The following is a 17,211-nucleotide window of genomic DNA, read 5'->3' as shown; positions in this document are numbered from 1 at the left end:
TCTTCCACCAATGTGCCTCAATATAGAGGCATCATCAGCAAAGCAAGAAGGTAGGTGAGTCAACATGTCCATTAAATCATAATCCTGTCTCATTAGACTGCCCACAAGATGCTAGACAATGTGTGTTATGTTGACAATAAGAACTGGATTGAAACCATCAGATTCATTTCACCTATGTAACCAAACTGCAACCGGATGACAACAACAGATGTCTACTCATTTGAGCTGGGTTCAAACACAGTGTCCTAGAGGTACAAGAGTCTGTATGCTTTTATGGATGCCCTAAGTCGTCCATTGCTATACAGTTGATATAAATTTGGAAAGTGTTAATACCTGCTAGTAAATATTAATCATTTATTCCTCTTTTCTGTGTATATTAAATTTATTTGCATATTAACTATTCCCCCAGAATCTTTTACAATATTAGAAAAGAGTGTGTCTGAATTCTAAGGCTCAGAGTGTTGGTTCTTAACCTGTGAATGTTCAATACTCGGGAACGTCATGTGAAAGTACTTCATTATTGCTGGTGCCAGGTTTGTGGGAATATAGACGTGTAGGGAAAAGATCCCTCAAACTGGGAGGGAGAGTTCAGTGGTTTGAGCATTGGCCTGCTAAACCAAGGGTTGTGAGCTCAATCCTTGAGGGGGCCATTTAGGGATCTGGGGCAAAAATTTGTCTGGGGATTGGTCCTGCTTTGAGCAGCAGGTTGGACTAGATGACTTCCTGAGGTCCCTCCCAACCCTGATATTCTCTGATTCTAAGTGTATAAACAAGACTGGGAGACTAATAAGGGTTTCTATGATTGATAAGAGATACTTATTATTGCACGTTTTCTGTAATGGATGAAATAAGGATCCACTGAAAGATGTTTATAACTCAATAACAACTGCTGGTTGTCACAGCTGTCAGTAATAATGCTGTACTAATCTCAAATTGTCAAATAACAGGCTCATATGGAATTATTTAATCAATATTGATTAAATATTGCTTTTATTGCATGCTTGAAGTTAATAACAATCTCATATTGTTATTAACTTCAAGCATACAATAAAAGCAACCTTATGTTTTCTTCAGAACCGTTTCAGATTCTAGGTAGGATTTTCAAAAGTGCTCAGCATTAGCCTAACTTTGACTCCTTTTGAAGTAAATGAGAGTTTTGTAAAATCATCTTTGTGTGGAAATTATGGTGTACATAGTGTACAACATACTGGGCTTTCTTTGGATTCACCATGCATAGTAAAGTTATCCATGGTTAAGGATTCAGAAGGATACTAATGTCCTTGCATTACTCAAGGAAGTAATCTTTTAAATAAGTGATGTCTCAGAGTGATGATATAGCACTAGCCAATCATCATTTGGTTAATGCTGTGATGTAACTCCTGGATGACAGCAGCCAATTCTTTAGAGGTAATTCAAAAGGGTAAATAGTAAGATACTGTGAGGTACCCACTAGTCTTTGTCGGTACTTGAATCAAACTACGGATCAGAAGCTCTGTTTGGATTCTCATTACTTATCAGATAAGGGCCCCATTAAAAATTTAGGTCACTACATAAACAAGTTTTAAGATGGGAAAGTGTATCCAAGAAGGCAGTGACTAAATTTTTTTCATTTCTATTTTGCTGTACACTGTAGTCACTGTACTGATTGAAAGGAGCTTTTGATACTGGTACAATTTTTTGCAGGCAAAGTAGAGGTTGATATAGTGGGCAAATGAATATCTATTGACAGAAGTGTTTGAAATGTATCTGTCTTGAATATGTTTGCTCTCTTTTAAAGTGTGCTTTTCATAGTGTTTATAATAGGAAAATAGAAAAATGCTGTCAGCTATAAAAATATTGTTTACTCACTCTATGGAATGCTCCTGGAAGATGAGGAAATGTAATAAGGCAGGTGATTTAGAGGTTACTTGAAAAGAATAAATGGATTTTAATGTACCCTTTAAATGATCATAACTGTCATACAATAGAGATGGATATACACATTTGGCCATGACAGAACATAGCCAATAACATGGCCATCAATGACAAGATTTGAGACCACCCAAAGGCCAATACTGCTGACTGAAAATTGTGGATGCTACTAGGGTAGGGAATCTTTCTTCACCTTATGCACAGCCACATTGTAACATTTCAAAGAATTCTTTCTTTTATGATCAATCTCGCACAGAGCAAGACTTCCATCACCATTGTTCTAGCCATCTGCCCATTTGTTTGTGAGTATACCATTATGTACTGTGTGGATAAAGCCAAGGGGAGAGAACATTTAGATGGTGGAGAACAACAGATCATTATGATGTCCCTAAACACCATTGGTAGTTCAGTAAGAGAATATTCAGCCACAGAACCCTCTGAAACTCAATAGGATCCATTCACTTCTGAGGGTGGATCACCAAAATAAGTTCTTTGTTCAGACATACAAGAACTATGATATATAGAGATATTGGGCCAAATTCTGCTCTCTGTTATATGGTACTACCCCACTAGAGTTCAACTAAACTGGAGTAAATAGAAGAGAAATATTCAGTTCATTACTTTTAAATCATTTGTCTCATATAAGTCTGGTGTTTCTTTAATGCAAAAATCTGGTGCTTCCTTGCAAAGGAAGATGCTGGATATTTATGTATTATTTAAACATTAACACAGAAATTTGATCTTCCCAAATGTGATTGACTCTAGTACATCATATTACTTTTTGTTGAATTTGAAAAATATAGGATAGTGGTAGATTTTATATAATTCATTATTCATGAAATCGCTGAATATCCTTTTTTCATTCACTGCTGTCTTTTGTACTTCTCATTTTAGACTCTTTTAAGAAGGATGCTAGATCATATTTTTAATATAATTTTTATTCCATGTAAAAGTGGACTATGTAGGCTGAAAAGCATTCTCCTGTAATTATATACACTACATATTTGTTTCTTATTTTATAACTAAGTAGCTAAACTGTTACTGGATAATCTGTCTTTTATATAGATACTACTGAAATTAGTCTTCTCGATAGTTTCGTACACGTACACATGTTCCCAAAGGTTGGTGCTGCAGTATTAGAATCAATCATCCTTTCTCCAACACATTCAAGTGAAGGTTGTAGCATTAATGTTATGGCAAATCAGTCTCCTCAATATATGTTCCATTCTATACATCCGAAGAAGTGGGCTGTAGCCCACGAAAGTTTATGCTCAAATAAATTTGTTAGTTTCTAAGGTGCCACAAGTACTCCTGTTCTTTTTGCGGATACAGACTAACACAGCTGCTACTCTGAAACCTACAAATAGAGTGACAGCAGTGGTGCTTGGAAGTGGTGGTAGTATTATTCTGGTCTGGGCATGTAGAAGGCATAAAAGAAATGTGAAGAGGAAACCAAGAGCAAAAACTAGAACTGAAATAAAGGAAACTATATAATAAAAGTTTAAATTCTATATCTAACCTATAAAAACTCTTCAGCCGAAGATCATAAAGTGGTTACATATAATTTTCTCCATAACAGAAAAGGGGAAACTGAGACACATAGCCATTAAATTACTTCCTCATGGGCATATAGTAAGCCAGTCAAGATGTAGAATACAGTCCTGACTTCCAGACTCTTGTGCTAACTACTGGGCCATACTGCTCTTTTACTGTATATATATAGAGAGAGAGAGAACAATCTACCTATGCAATGAATTAGTAGATGATCTTTCCTCCCCTTCCTTTGTGCAGTTAAGCATCTCAGTGTGCATTGCACTATGTTTTCCTGGCAACATTTCTTAGGCGTTTACTCTCAGTGATCTTTGCCTTGATGAACTATTATGGAACAGCTGCCCAGATTTTTCTAGAATACACTGGTTCAAGCATGATTGAGTAGCAGACTGATGTGGATATGAAATTACTGTTGACACCTGGTTGTGATGTGAAAAAAAGTTACTCTGGGGACCTGACTCAGTCATGTTTGTTCTATATCCAATTAGTTGAGATTGTCGTGACTTGATTTAAAAATTCCACTTGTACTTGCAGTTCAGCCTTGCTTACTCCATATTAGTTCACATTCTATTTTTGAGATGCATGAAGAAAGAATACTTTTTATAATCATCAAAATAATATGAGTAAGGGAACTCGATTCAGGAAAGTAGATCTTGGCCCAAGGCACAGGAGGAGAGAGGGAGGAAAACTGGGAAAAGAACATGGGGTACTAATGTACAGCTTGGGGAGAAATAAGAAGTGACAAAACTTGATGGAGAGAGAAAGAGACCTCCTAAAAAGGAATTAAGTTGGAATGGAAAAAAGGTTGGCAAGGTGAAGGAAAAACGAGAAATGAAAGGAGCAGGAGACTATAGGTGTGGCAGAGAATGGAGCAGGATTAACCATCATGAATAAAATTATTAATGTGTCTAGACTGGCAAAGAGCAGTAGTTGGTGTTCAAAGGAAATTTTCAGAGGCTGACAGGCCCTTTAAGAGGAGATGGGTCCAGCCCCACCTGTGACATATTTAGCTCACCTCCTCAGAGGGAGAAAATGACCAACAGAAGTTTATGGAGAACCAAGGGAGAATTCAGATAGGAAGCCTTAGGAGACTTTGCTCTGAGGAGACTCAAAGGAATCTAGGTGGGGCTGAGGAAAGAAGAAGACTTGCAGAAAGGAGGGCTCAATTGGAGACTGGAAAATTATGTGCTTGTTCTGGACTTTGATATCCCAGAAGAGGTGGGCTTTTTTTTAAAATGACTTAGCTGGAAGGCCAAGTTACTGCAGTGACCAAACAAGGCTGGAGGGTCAGGAGATCTAACCTGAATGAAGAGAAACTGAGGCAATGGCTAGCCCAAAGCCAGAATGGGTAGGCACCTCTGCAACAGAAGACAAGCATAACACTTCATTACTGAACAAGTGGCACCTTTATTTTTCTCACTTCTACAGCCGCCTGTAAACTTGTAAGTTTCATACTTTTAATGCAAATAGAAATATTAGCTTACAAAGTAAATTCAAATACATGGTTGGACTGTATATTCATTTTATGATTCAGAGACTATAGTGTAGGTGTATTGGTATAACATACGCAGCTTGTTGAAGTCACTGTGGGGAAAAAAGTTTCTTTCAGGAGGGGTTTAAATAAGGAGACAGAAGCAGTTTTGTGGACTAGCTCGGGAACAATGTTTGTGTGGGAAGAGCCTGGAAGATTGCATGGGAAAAAAAGTAATTAAAACTCTGAGAAATATAACTGCACACTAATTATTTCTTGTAAAAAGAGCCTATTCAAATATTTAAGCTGTTTCAGTGCATAATTAGTGCTAACAAAAACTGAAAGTAAGAGGAGAATTTACAAGAATAGATAATAGACATCACAGAGCATATCTGGGACCACAGGGATTTAAAAAAAAAATATCCAAAAACCAAGCTTTTAGCAAAAACTAGTCCATACCATTTAACAAATATGTAGGGAGAGTTTAAAAACAACAAAAAACCTAACAAGGATTATATAATACATTTTGAATATTTCTGTAAAATTATAGAACAAAACACTAATTTGTAATACAGACCATCTTATCAGAGTTTAGAAAAGAGTCAAAGATAAATACAATGTGTATGTCAATGAGGATTTGATTGCTCAGAAGTTAGTGAGTTTCTCTCATTATATAATGTGCTGGAAGATGCTTTGAGAGTTAATACTGTAGGTCTCTCTCTAGCTGAAAGAAGTTGTGACTATCTGTGTCATTCTTGGATTATTACTAAGAAAACATTATTCTCTGTTGAAACCACACTTGTTTTTCTGTGTCCCTGCTCTGTATAAACCAGTGTCAGACGTGCCTGGATCTTGTCACTAGAGAGAAGAGAATAAAATGAAAAGGAATAAAAGAAAATAAAGTAAGGGAAACTCTTCTGCAGTGTTGGTGGTGGCGGAGGGAATTTCTGTTTACTTCAGCCTAAGAATGACCACCTTGCACCTTTAAGCAGAGGGGGGCGGAGCTATTTGGCTGGCTGGCCAAACGAAGGGAACTGGGCTTTATGGCTTGGGGGTGGGGGAGAGAGATGAAAACTGCTGCAAAAGGGTCAGTGTGGTTACTGATTCATCCCCTGGGAATGTGGGATTTTAAAGGGGCAGACCTATGCCTTAACCCTCCGTTTTGCATGGAGGAGGCTGAGGCAGCACCACCCTCCCTCCCTGTTAGGTGGTAAAATACCAGGTTTGGCCTAGACCTGCTGTGGGCATTATGCTAGCTGCCCCTTCGTGGAGGGTGGCTGGGAAGGAATATTTCCCTTGCCATCATATTGGAGTTGGGATTTTTTCACCTTCCCCACTGTGGGTTCAGGTGGGCTCTGTTCATGCATGGCATGAAGGGCAGTAGGCTATATGTGACAACTTATTGTATAAGTGTGTGGCAGATGTCCAGTGCAGGGTACTCCTTAGGAAAGATCTACAGTGACGAGATACATGGCTTGCAAAAAAAGACTTAAAAAGAAGTGTTCGGTAAAGGAGTGAACTGGGGTGGTTGGGGACTCCTATGATTGGTATGACAGGGAGCCAATCCCCCATTCTTATAGCCCAAATTAACCCTCCTATGGGGGGAGTGGCTGGTAAGGTTCCAGCAATGGATTTGCTGGAGAGACCTGGATGGAAAAAGAGAGGGATTTGGTAAAAGCCCCCTGGGTAACTATGGAATAAACATGGCACCTGGGGAGGGGGGGGAACCCACCTGGAAATGGTGTACCATTGAGCCCCCCGACCCACCAGCCTGGGCTCCCTATACAGTCTACTGCTGTGACCAGCCTGCCACGACCTCTCCCAGGCTCCAGTATACATACAGGTAGGGACACACCCCAATCCAGTTATATACACACAGGTTCTTTAACCAGCCCCTGTATGGGAAGTCTAGCTAAGGCACCTCTCAGTTCCTAAGGCATGCACCCCTCCATTTGGCCCAAAATTATACTGTTTTGCACTGCACAGAGATCTGTACAGTGTAAGCTCATGAAACTCATCCCCTCCTTCAATGTGGAGAAGGATATGCAACAGCTTTCTGCCCCAAGTTATGACTCCCACACACTGGTTTTAGACAAGGCAAAAATAAGTTTATTAACAACAAAAGGTAGATTTTAAGTGATTATAAGAGATAGCAAACAGCTCAAAGCAGATTGCCTAGCAAACAAACAAAACATGCAAATAAAACATGCAAACTAAGTAGCAAATCTCACCCTAAAGGATGATTCAAGCAGGCTGCAGAGATTCTTAAGGGGCCAGCTGCACTTGCTGACAGCTTAAAAACCCCAAGTGTTCCTTTCACAAGCTAAAAATCCCTTCACCCTGGGTCCACACTTCCCCGCTCCCCTCAGTTCAGCCTGTGTTCCTCAGGTGTTACCAGGAGTCCCTTTGGGTGGGGAGTCAGTTGAGAACTAAGATGATGTCACTCCCCTGCCTTAAATAGGCTTTGCATATGGAGGGAAATGTTTGTTTCCAAGCTTAGTTCTCATGCCAGTCAGTGGAAAAACACTGGTATTCCAAGATGAAGTCCAGCAACAGGTGACCTGGTAGTGTCATAGCAGCCGTGAGTCAGAGGCTGTTTACTGCATCCTCAGGAAGGTTTCCCGGTGGGAGATTAGCTGCTTGTAAGGCCTAATGTTTCCTCCTATTGGCCCTTTAACCTGAATGGGCTCTTCCCAGCTGGCCATCTAGACTAACAATCTTTTTGCCTAGTGTGCATTCCCACTTTGGAAATTGGAAAGAGTCCAGCGGAGGGCAACAAAAATGATTAGGGGGCTGGAGCACATGACTTATGAGGAGAGGCTGAGGGAACTGGGATTTGTTTAGTCTGCAGAAGAGATGAATGAGGGGGGATTTGATAGCTGCTTTCAACTACCTGAAAGGGGGTTCCAAAGAGGATGGATCTAGACTGTTCTCAGTGGTAGCAGATGACAGAACAAGGAGTAATGGTCTCAAGTTGCAATAGGGGAGGTTTAGGTTGGATATTAGGAAAATAAATTTCACTAGGGGGGTGGTGAAGCACTGGAATGGGTTACCTAGGGAGGTGGTGGAATCTCCTTCCTTTGAGGTTTTTAAGGTCAGGCTTGACAAAGCCCTGGCTGGGAGGATTTAGTTGGGGATTGGTCCTGCTTTGAGCCAGGGGCTGGACTAGATGACCTTCTGAGGTCCCTTCCAACCCTGATATTCTATGATTCTATGATCTGTAAACACCTTTGTAATACAGATGTATAGTCAATATTCCTAACTTCAGATACAATGATGATACACACATACAAATATGATAATTATATTCAGTAAATCATAACTTTTTCAATGATATCTTACATGACCTATCTTGCATAAAATACATTATAGTTATACCAGTCATATCATAATAATATCTCTATGAAGAATATGGGGTGCAGTGTCACAATGGGGTTACCTGAATTGTACACTTTTATCTGTCGGGTAGTCCCAGACATCTAATAATAAACTTGTGTCCTGATTAAACCCATGTCAAATATCTCCTGTCCTTCTTTCGGTATAGCCAGGCAACAGAGAGCAGCTAAGGTTCTGAAAAGACTGAGGGCAAGCCAGGTTCCAGGCTGGAGAGAGGCAAAGGGAAAATCAGGCAGGGCAGAAAAATACTAAACAAAACAAAACAAAACACTCCATTAAGAAAGAGGTATACAGAGAAACTGACCTGCAGGCCAAAACCAAAGCACCTGCAGCAAGATGGCACAATTTCCACAAAAACAGAAAGGGAAGGGGCCATCTCCACTGGAGCAAGAAGAGGGAAAAATGAATTTTTCTAAAGGCATAGAGGCAGCAGGTGGGTGGGTAAGGAATAAAGTAAGTGCTTGTAAATATTTAACTAAAAAATATTTCCCATTAGATCTCCAAAAAGAATAGGCAGTTGTGTGTTGCATCTGGGCTTGTCAATAAGTGTTTACTACCAACTGAATTTCTTCCTGTACCTCATCGATTATAAAGACCGAAAGGACTATTGTGTTCATCTAATCTGACCTCCTGCATAATAAAGGTCATAGGAATTCCCTGAATTAATTCCTGTTAGAACTTTTAGAAAAACATCTCATCTTGATTTAAAAATGTCCAGCGATGGAGAATCCACCACAAACCTTGGTAAATGTTCCAGTGGTTAAATCCCTTCACTGTAAAACATTGCCCCTTATTTCTAGTCTGAATTTGTCTAGGCCCAATTTCCAGCCATTGAATCTTGTTTCGTCTTTGTTTGATTTGAATATCCCTCTGCTATCAAATTTCTTTCCCCATGTAGGTATTTATAGTCTATTTATAGACTTCTGGAATAGATGACAGACTGATGACATCAGGCCTCACTCCAGATGTGAAGAAAATGTATGAAAAATTTTGCTCAACTTTATTACCCTGTCAAATGAAAAGCAATGCCCTCAGAATATCAAAAAGGAACATGAGGATACTAATTTCAATGTTAACTTCAACTGAAAAGCTCAAAAAGAACCCCCCCACACAAATCCTAAGCAACTCTGACAGATTGAAACTGAGAGATTGTTCCAGAAGGTATCAGTAGATAAGAGCTCATAATTCTTTCAATAGAAGGCAATACAAACAGGGATATCTTGCAATGTAGAGTGTACAAATACTAAAACAGTGTAAACACCAAAATTGGACAGAAATTGTTTAGAGAGCTACATTAAAGAAAATTGAGGTTGACTATCAAAAAAATTAAGTAGAATAGTGTCCAAAGTAAAATCCCTCTGACTGGGAATTTTTAAAACTAGACTGCATAAACCTCTAGACAATGGAAATGAAGTGAATGATCTAGTAGGTGTATTCCACCACTAATTCAATGATTCCTTATAACACCTGCTGAGAGAAAAGCTTTATCCCAAAGCCTCAGATTGTGGCAGAAAACCAATTTTCAGGTACAGAGGATTTATCTTTGCTGTAATACAATCTATGCATAAAACATGCATATCACTCAATTTCAAACTTGTCATCCAAGTTTCACTCAACAGACCTGTTATCATGAAATTATAAAAATTCTGAAAATACAGTTGAAACATACCATACTTGTAAATTATAAACCAAGTGCTCCACTATCATAATACGTACAAAGATGAAAGTAATCTGTGTAAAATATACCTTAGTTTTCAGGCTCCAACAAAGACTGATTATAAAGTCAGGTTGTGAAACTGAATTAATTTTTGGGATAAAGTATATGTTTGTTACCTATTTTATTTTTCAGATAAATCTTTATTTTAAAACAATTTAAAATGATAGGAAGGAAAATTAATTGGGTTGATCTATTCAGTTATTCTTTAACTGCATTTATTTTGAAAAAATATGTCACAAAATAATAAAATATTTGAAAGATAACTTTAAAATAATACAAAGAGTAACTTTTTTTTAAATCATCCATTAAACATGTACAAGATTTTTAAGGATTTATAGGACAAACAGACAGACAACTGTCCTAATCTTATGAGAAAGTGGCACTAAAAATTCAAAGATTGAGTATAGTGTCCTGACTTCACAGGGTAGCTTACATCACAGTAGACTGAATGCCTTCAAACTATGGCCACATCAGCTTCAGGCTGCTTATTTTCTGAGCATAAACCTTGAAGTGAAATTCTTTTTTCATTCTCCCCTTCCACCCCCTCGAGTAGTTCCCTACAAATTCCAACTACGAGCACACAGGTTGCCTTGAATAAACCTTTCTTCTACACCATCTCACTTTCATAATTTAATGTGACATGTTATTCAGTCAGAATAAATCAGCTTTTTTATTTGCATATATTCACCAGTCAAACACAGTTCACAAATTCCTCTCAGAAAGTAACTAAGTGCTAGGTGAGAACCATGAAGATTTTAGAAATACTTATAGAGGAAAAAACCCAGCTAATTAATGCACTGAATGAAGCTTTTATTTGTGTACTTATGTAAGGATAACATTACATAATGAACATCATTGTAACTATCTCTTAAAATTTGAAATGTGCATGTCTATGCTATTACTAAAATGAAAAGGGGAAAGAAGTAGTATCAGTATAGGTTAATTATCCTTACCCTTACTGCACCTGTGGATCTGGCTCAATGCTTCTTTATAGGCCTGAAGAAGAGTTATTGTGAAACAACTTCAGGAAGTATAACATTCATGCATTAGGATTACTTGATTTGGAATTAGTTTCTTCTGATAAATCAATTATGTTTTTAGCATTAATATTACAAACTGAATTTATTCCTCCTCTCCAGATTGATAAATATTTGCAAATCCCATTAAAGAAAAACACAATCCACGCCATTCCTACTTCTCTTCTTTTAAGTAGAATTTTAAGTGTTCTTTTTATATCCATTACTTGATAGATGGTGTGGAAGTGCAAATGTGCTATGCAATAAAAGTAGACATGGCCAGGATTATTCAGTCATGCTGGAAAATATTTTTCAGTCAGTTTCTTTTACTGGGTATCAATTCTTCAATATTTTTTCTGGCCAAATTCTATGTTACTGTTGAAATGCAAGGACGTTGTGTATTTTTTTCCAAATGGATTTCAAAAGAAGAAGAAGAATGAGTTTGGACTCATTTCTCAGCTGCGTGAGAGCACAGCTCATTGCATCTGAATGAAGGTGGTGGTAAAGATGTCAGTAAACCCTTTGGGCCTCCCCTGATCCTGGAGCTGGGTCATTCAGGCTGCTCTAAATTCTTTCACCTTTTGCCTGCCCCAGTGCTTCCCTCTGCATTGGTGTGAAAGATGTATATAGGTTCCGCTATGCAGCCACTGCACTGTCTCATAATGGGGTTAACATGTTTTGGAGGAGAGGGATAAATAATAATAAGATAGAAAATATCATAATGCCACTATCTAAATCCAGGTTACGCCCCCAGCTTGAATACTGCATGCGGTTTTGTTTGCCCCATCTGAAAAAAGATGTATTAGAATTGGAAAAAGTACAGAGAAGAGCAACAAAAATGATTATTGGTGTGAAAAAGCTTCCATATGAGAGATTAAAAATACTGAAACTGGTCAGCTTGGAAAAGAAATGACTAAAGGGGGATATGATAGTAGTCTATAAAATCATACTGGTGTAGAGAAAGTGAATAAGGAAGTGTTATTTACTCCTTCTCCTAACACAAGAACCAGGGGTCACCTAATGAAATTAATAGGCAGCCCGTTTAAAATAAACAAAAGGAAGTACTACTTCACACAAACCATCATCCTGTGGAACTCATTACCAAATTCTTGCTGTGTTGTGATGGCCAAAAATATAACTGGGTTCAAAAAAGAATTAGGTAAGTTTATGGTCGATCACAGGCTGTTAGTTAGATGACCTGGGATGCAACTCCATGCTCCAGGTGTCCTAAGCCTCTAACTGCCAGAAGCTGGGAGTGAATGATGGGGTGAATGACTCGATAATTGCCCTATTTTGTTCATTCCCTCAGAAGCACCTGACATTGGCCACTGTTGGAAGACAGGATACTGTCCTGGACCATTGGTCTGATCCACTAGGGCCATTCTTATGTTATGAGGGCCCAGGATATTTTTCATCTTGTCAGAACTAAGAAGAACTTGAATAAAAATGTTCTTGTACCTGTTTTCCTATTGAGGCAGAAGATGAACAGAGGTAACTCCCATTAACAGGAATGGAATTACATACATACATTTCTAGTACTTCAGTGTGAGAACACATACATAAATATTGTTCAGAGTCATGTAATTTTTACACTCAGATATGATATCTGCCAGGATATGAAAGCATTGGTAGAGTATTAAATGGGAGTACAGATCTCTTAAATATGTAAATCTTATCTTGTATATATGTGAAAACTTTCAGGTTTGTTTGGTCTGAAGTGTTTTCAGATGATTTCTATGATGATTTACCTTGTGCAGAGCTCCTTAATGTGTGATGCCATGTATACTTTTAAGATAATACCACAAATCCTCATGGTTTTCTTATTTGCAATGTACTTGTGAAAGTTACTTGTTCTGTTCCTACATAACCTCTAAATAGAATTTTATTTACTATAAACAATATAATCAGTCTAGAACTCATATAACTAATATCAGTAATATACTAATATGATATTCACTTTAATTCTTTTGTAATTATTATTATCCAGCTCTCCCTTCTTATTTGTCTTTTCACTGCTCTCTAAGAAAAGGGTTTCCTAATAGGATAGCCTGGACAGTGCCAGCAATAATTAATCACTTTGTCACCTCTGTCAAGGAATAAACAGAAGGAATGGGAACAGGAAAGGAATAAACTGTCAAAAGTATTTTGTTTCCAGTACGTCCTTTTACATCATCTCTTTAGTTTAACCTTTTGCATGCACCTGTGGGCCAAATGGCATATTCTGTGCCCGAAACACTTCCCTTTTTTACACGTTTAACCATACTTTAACACCAGGCTAGTATTTGTCTACAGTCTTTTCTAGGAGTGTCTACAGTAGAGAACAGACGCATTGCTCATTGAGTTTGGATGATTGTACCAATGCAAATAAAAGTACAGTGCATTCAAACTAGTCGTCCAGTTTTGTGTGCAATTCTGCCCTAACTCCACACATTCAGCTCAAGCAGTGCAGTTGCAATGCCCCTTGCATACCATACCACAATTTCCAGCACATCTCCCTGAAGCAGTGACTTTTCAGAAATTTGGAAAAGGATTTGGGAAGCCTAAGGGAATTGTGGGAGAAAGTAAGCTTGCATAACTTCCTGAGAAGCACAGCCATTTATTTCTGCATCATTGTCTCAAAATGGAGACTAAGTCCAATGATCAGAGATCAATGTTTACTCAGAGAGCCAGTTCCCCACTGCTGTTCTTGAAAAGCTATCATGAACCATCTTAAGAGTGTCAGGCATGGAAGAGGAAGGTGCTCTGGCAGTATGCAGTGGTTCTCAAACTTTTATACTGGTGACTCCTTTCACACAGCAAACCTCTGAGTATGACCCACCTTATAAATTAAAAACACTTTTAAATATATTTAACACCATTATAAATGATGGATGAAAAGCGGGGTTTGGGGTGGAGGCTGACAACTCACAACCCCCCCTGTAATAACCTTGTGATCCCTGAAGGGTCCCAACCCCCAGTTTGAGAACCCATGATATAGAAAGCTAGAGGCTGAGACTCTGTGAAGTTCAGGAGTGGTGCCAGGGTTTTTGGCGCCCTAGGCGGGGGTCCTTCCGCACTCCCGGTCTTCGAAGCACTTAGGCAGCGGGTCCCAGAGCGAGTGAAGGACCCACCGCAGAATTGCTGCCGAAGACCCGGAGAGTGGAAGGACCCCCCACCGCCGAATTGCCGCCAATGGTAGAAAAATGCTGCCCCCCCAAATCCTGGTGCCCTAGGGGACCACCTAAGTCACCTAAATGGAAGCGCTGGCCCTGGTGAAGTTATTTACAGTATGTATATTATTCACATTGGGGTCAATTCTGCTCTCAGTTATATGGGTCTGTCACAAGGTAGCTAGTTCCTGTGAGCAGACCAGGCCCAGCACCCCTGTGTCAGAACAGATGGGCCCAGTTGAGCCAATTAAAAGGGGCAGGGCAACACCTGAGGCTATGAAGGTTTCTCAAAGGAAAGGAAGAAGAGGCATAATTGGGACTGGCTGTGGAATCACATAACTAATGGGGGGTCCCTAGAACAAGGGACCAGCTGTTCAGTGAGGCTGGTGTTCTAGAAGGGTAGTAGAGCTGGCTAGGACTGGGAAGCTGTAAGAAGCAGGATTACCTGGGACCACTGAGAGGGGAGGCTGTGAAAGCTTAGGATAAATGGTGAGCTGAGGAACTTTTGTATTTTGTTTATGTGCTCATGTTTGGACAAGTAAACCTACTTAAAGGAGACTGACTATAGCAGTGAATGCTTGTTAAGCTGGGGAAAAGGACTTCTGCATTACAATTTCCACTGAAACCTAAGTGATTTGCACCAGTGCAAGTGAGATCAGGCTTGACTTTAATCACCTGCTGTAGTTAAATGCAACACTTGAAATAGCATTGGTCCTGATTGCTTCCTCCCATAGCAATAACATTTCATAGACTATGGGATCCTAGAAAGGGAGGGTGTACAGTGTTCCAGAGCTACTGGCCACCTGCAACATGCACAAACTTCTCCCTTCATTTAAGGGTCTGCCTGGAAGGATGTGATCTTCTATACTGTATGGATTTGTAGCATACTTGCATGCAAACCAAGTCAGGTTATATGAGGTGTGGGTCATTCAGTCACTCTGCTATATAGATTAACAGGAAAATTTAATTGAAGTAAATGCATGATTTGAATTTTGCTCTGCTTTCCTGTGGTGTTAACTGGTATGTCAAGAATTGTTATTATTTTTATACAATAGTGCAGTAAACAGGTTACATTTATCATCTGTATTAAAGAACACTTAATACAGCAACTGAGCAGGAATGACCCAGACTTTTTAATTTTCAGAATGGTAGCCATGTTAGTCTGTATCCGCAAAAAGAATGAGGAGTACTTGTTGCACCTTAGAGACTAACACATTTATTTGAGCATAAGCTTTTCTGGGCTAGAACCCACTTTATTGGATGCATGGAGTGGAAAATACAGTAGGAAGATTTTATTTATTTATATATATTTATACACACAGAGAGAGGACATGAAAAAAATGGGTGTTGCCATACTAACTATAATGAAGGTAATCAATTAAGGTGGGCTATTATCAGCAGGAGGAAAAAAAATCTTTGTAGTGATAATCAGGATGGCCCATTTCCAACAGTTGAGGTCTGAGTAACAATAGGGGGAAAATTAGCATGGGGAAACAGTTTTTACTTTATGTAATGATCCATCCACTCCCAGTCCTTATTCAAACCTAACTTAATGGTGTCAAGTTTAAAATTAATTCCAATTCTGCAGTTTCTCATTGCAGTTTGTTTTTGAAGTTTTTGTTGTTGTTGGAGTATTGCGACTTTGAGGTCTGTAATTGAGTGACCGGAGAGGTTGAAGTGTTCTCCGACTGGTTTTTGAATGTTATAATTCTTGACGTCTGATTTGTGTTCATTTATTCTTTTGCGTAGAGACTGTCTGGTCTGGCCAATGTACATAGCAGAGGGGCATTGCTGGCACATGATGGCATATATATACATTGGTAGATGTGCAGGTGAATGAGCCTCTGATAGTGTGGTTGATGTGATTAGGTCCTATGATGGTGTCCCCTGAATAGATATGTGGACAGAGTTGGCAATGGGCTTTGTTGCAAGGATAGGTTCCTGGGTTAGTGTTTTTGTTGTGTGGTTGCTGGTGAGTATTTGCTTCAGGTTAGGGGCTGTCTGTAAGCAAGGACTGGCCTGTCTCCCAGACTTTAATGGTAACCACTGTCTGTGTTATCTCCCTGTGTTTTGTTTTGTTTTGATGTGCTATCTGGCTTTGGTAGTTCTACTTTAAGAACATAGGAAACCTTTTAATCCTTTAATAGTTGGGGAGGGGAAACCCTGACAATCTGTTTCCTATTTTGTGCTCCAGTACAATCCCATTGAAGCCAAAGAACTTACACAAATGTGCCTTATTTATTTAGCACCTTGTTTACTTGTTGTGCAATAAAGACTACATCTTTGTTCTAAGGAACTTCATTTTTATGGTACTAAAAACTGTATGAGGAACTTCACAGATGACCAGGAAATACAATGTTCCTGTCTCAAAGCCCAGATCCATAAAGGGTTTTAGGTGTCTAACCCCCAGACTTAAATGCCTAAGTCCCATTTTTAGGCACCACAGCAATCACAAAACTCCTGCTCAGGTGTCACCTAAACTCACTTGGCACATATGGTTGTGCAATAAAAGCTCCATAAGGAGCCTATGATTCTGTTTCTGGGCATGTGCACTGTTGCCTCACTCCAGGCATCTGGCCACTCATCTCCCACCTAAGGTTGAGAGGAATCCACAAAGCCAGGCAAGATGGATTTTATTATTAATTATTTTTGCCTGCCTATAGCATGCATGAGGCCTGATCTGGAAGGCAGTCTCTGATCATGTCTATTAGATCAGGCCCCACTCAAAAGTGTGTGGTGGGGGGGCTTATAACTCTTGTCCTGGTGGTTAGAGCACTCACCTGGGATGTGAGATACAAGTTTAATTCCCCTCCTTAGGTGGAGGGAGAGAGAGGACTTGAACAGTGGTCTCCCACCTCTTAGGAGTGCTCTAACCACTAAGCTATAGGATATTCTGATGTCCGATTGAGAGAGCTCTACCTGCTGAAGTTGTTCCACGTTGGATACATTTTTAAAGATTATTGGGGCCCCAGAGAGGGAGAATGTGACTCTATAGTGCAG

This window comes from Malaclemys terrapin, chromosome 5 (genome assembly GCF_027887155.1).
Source record: "Malaclemys terrapin pileata isolate rMalTer1 chromosome 5, rMalTer1.hap1, whole genome shotgun sequence".
Taxonomy (NCBI): domain Eukaryota; kingdom Metazoa; phylum Chordata; order Testudines; family Emydidae; genus Malaclemys; species Malaclemys terrapin.
This window is presented reverse-complemented; position numbering follows the sequence as displayed.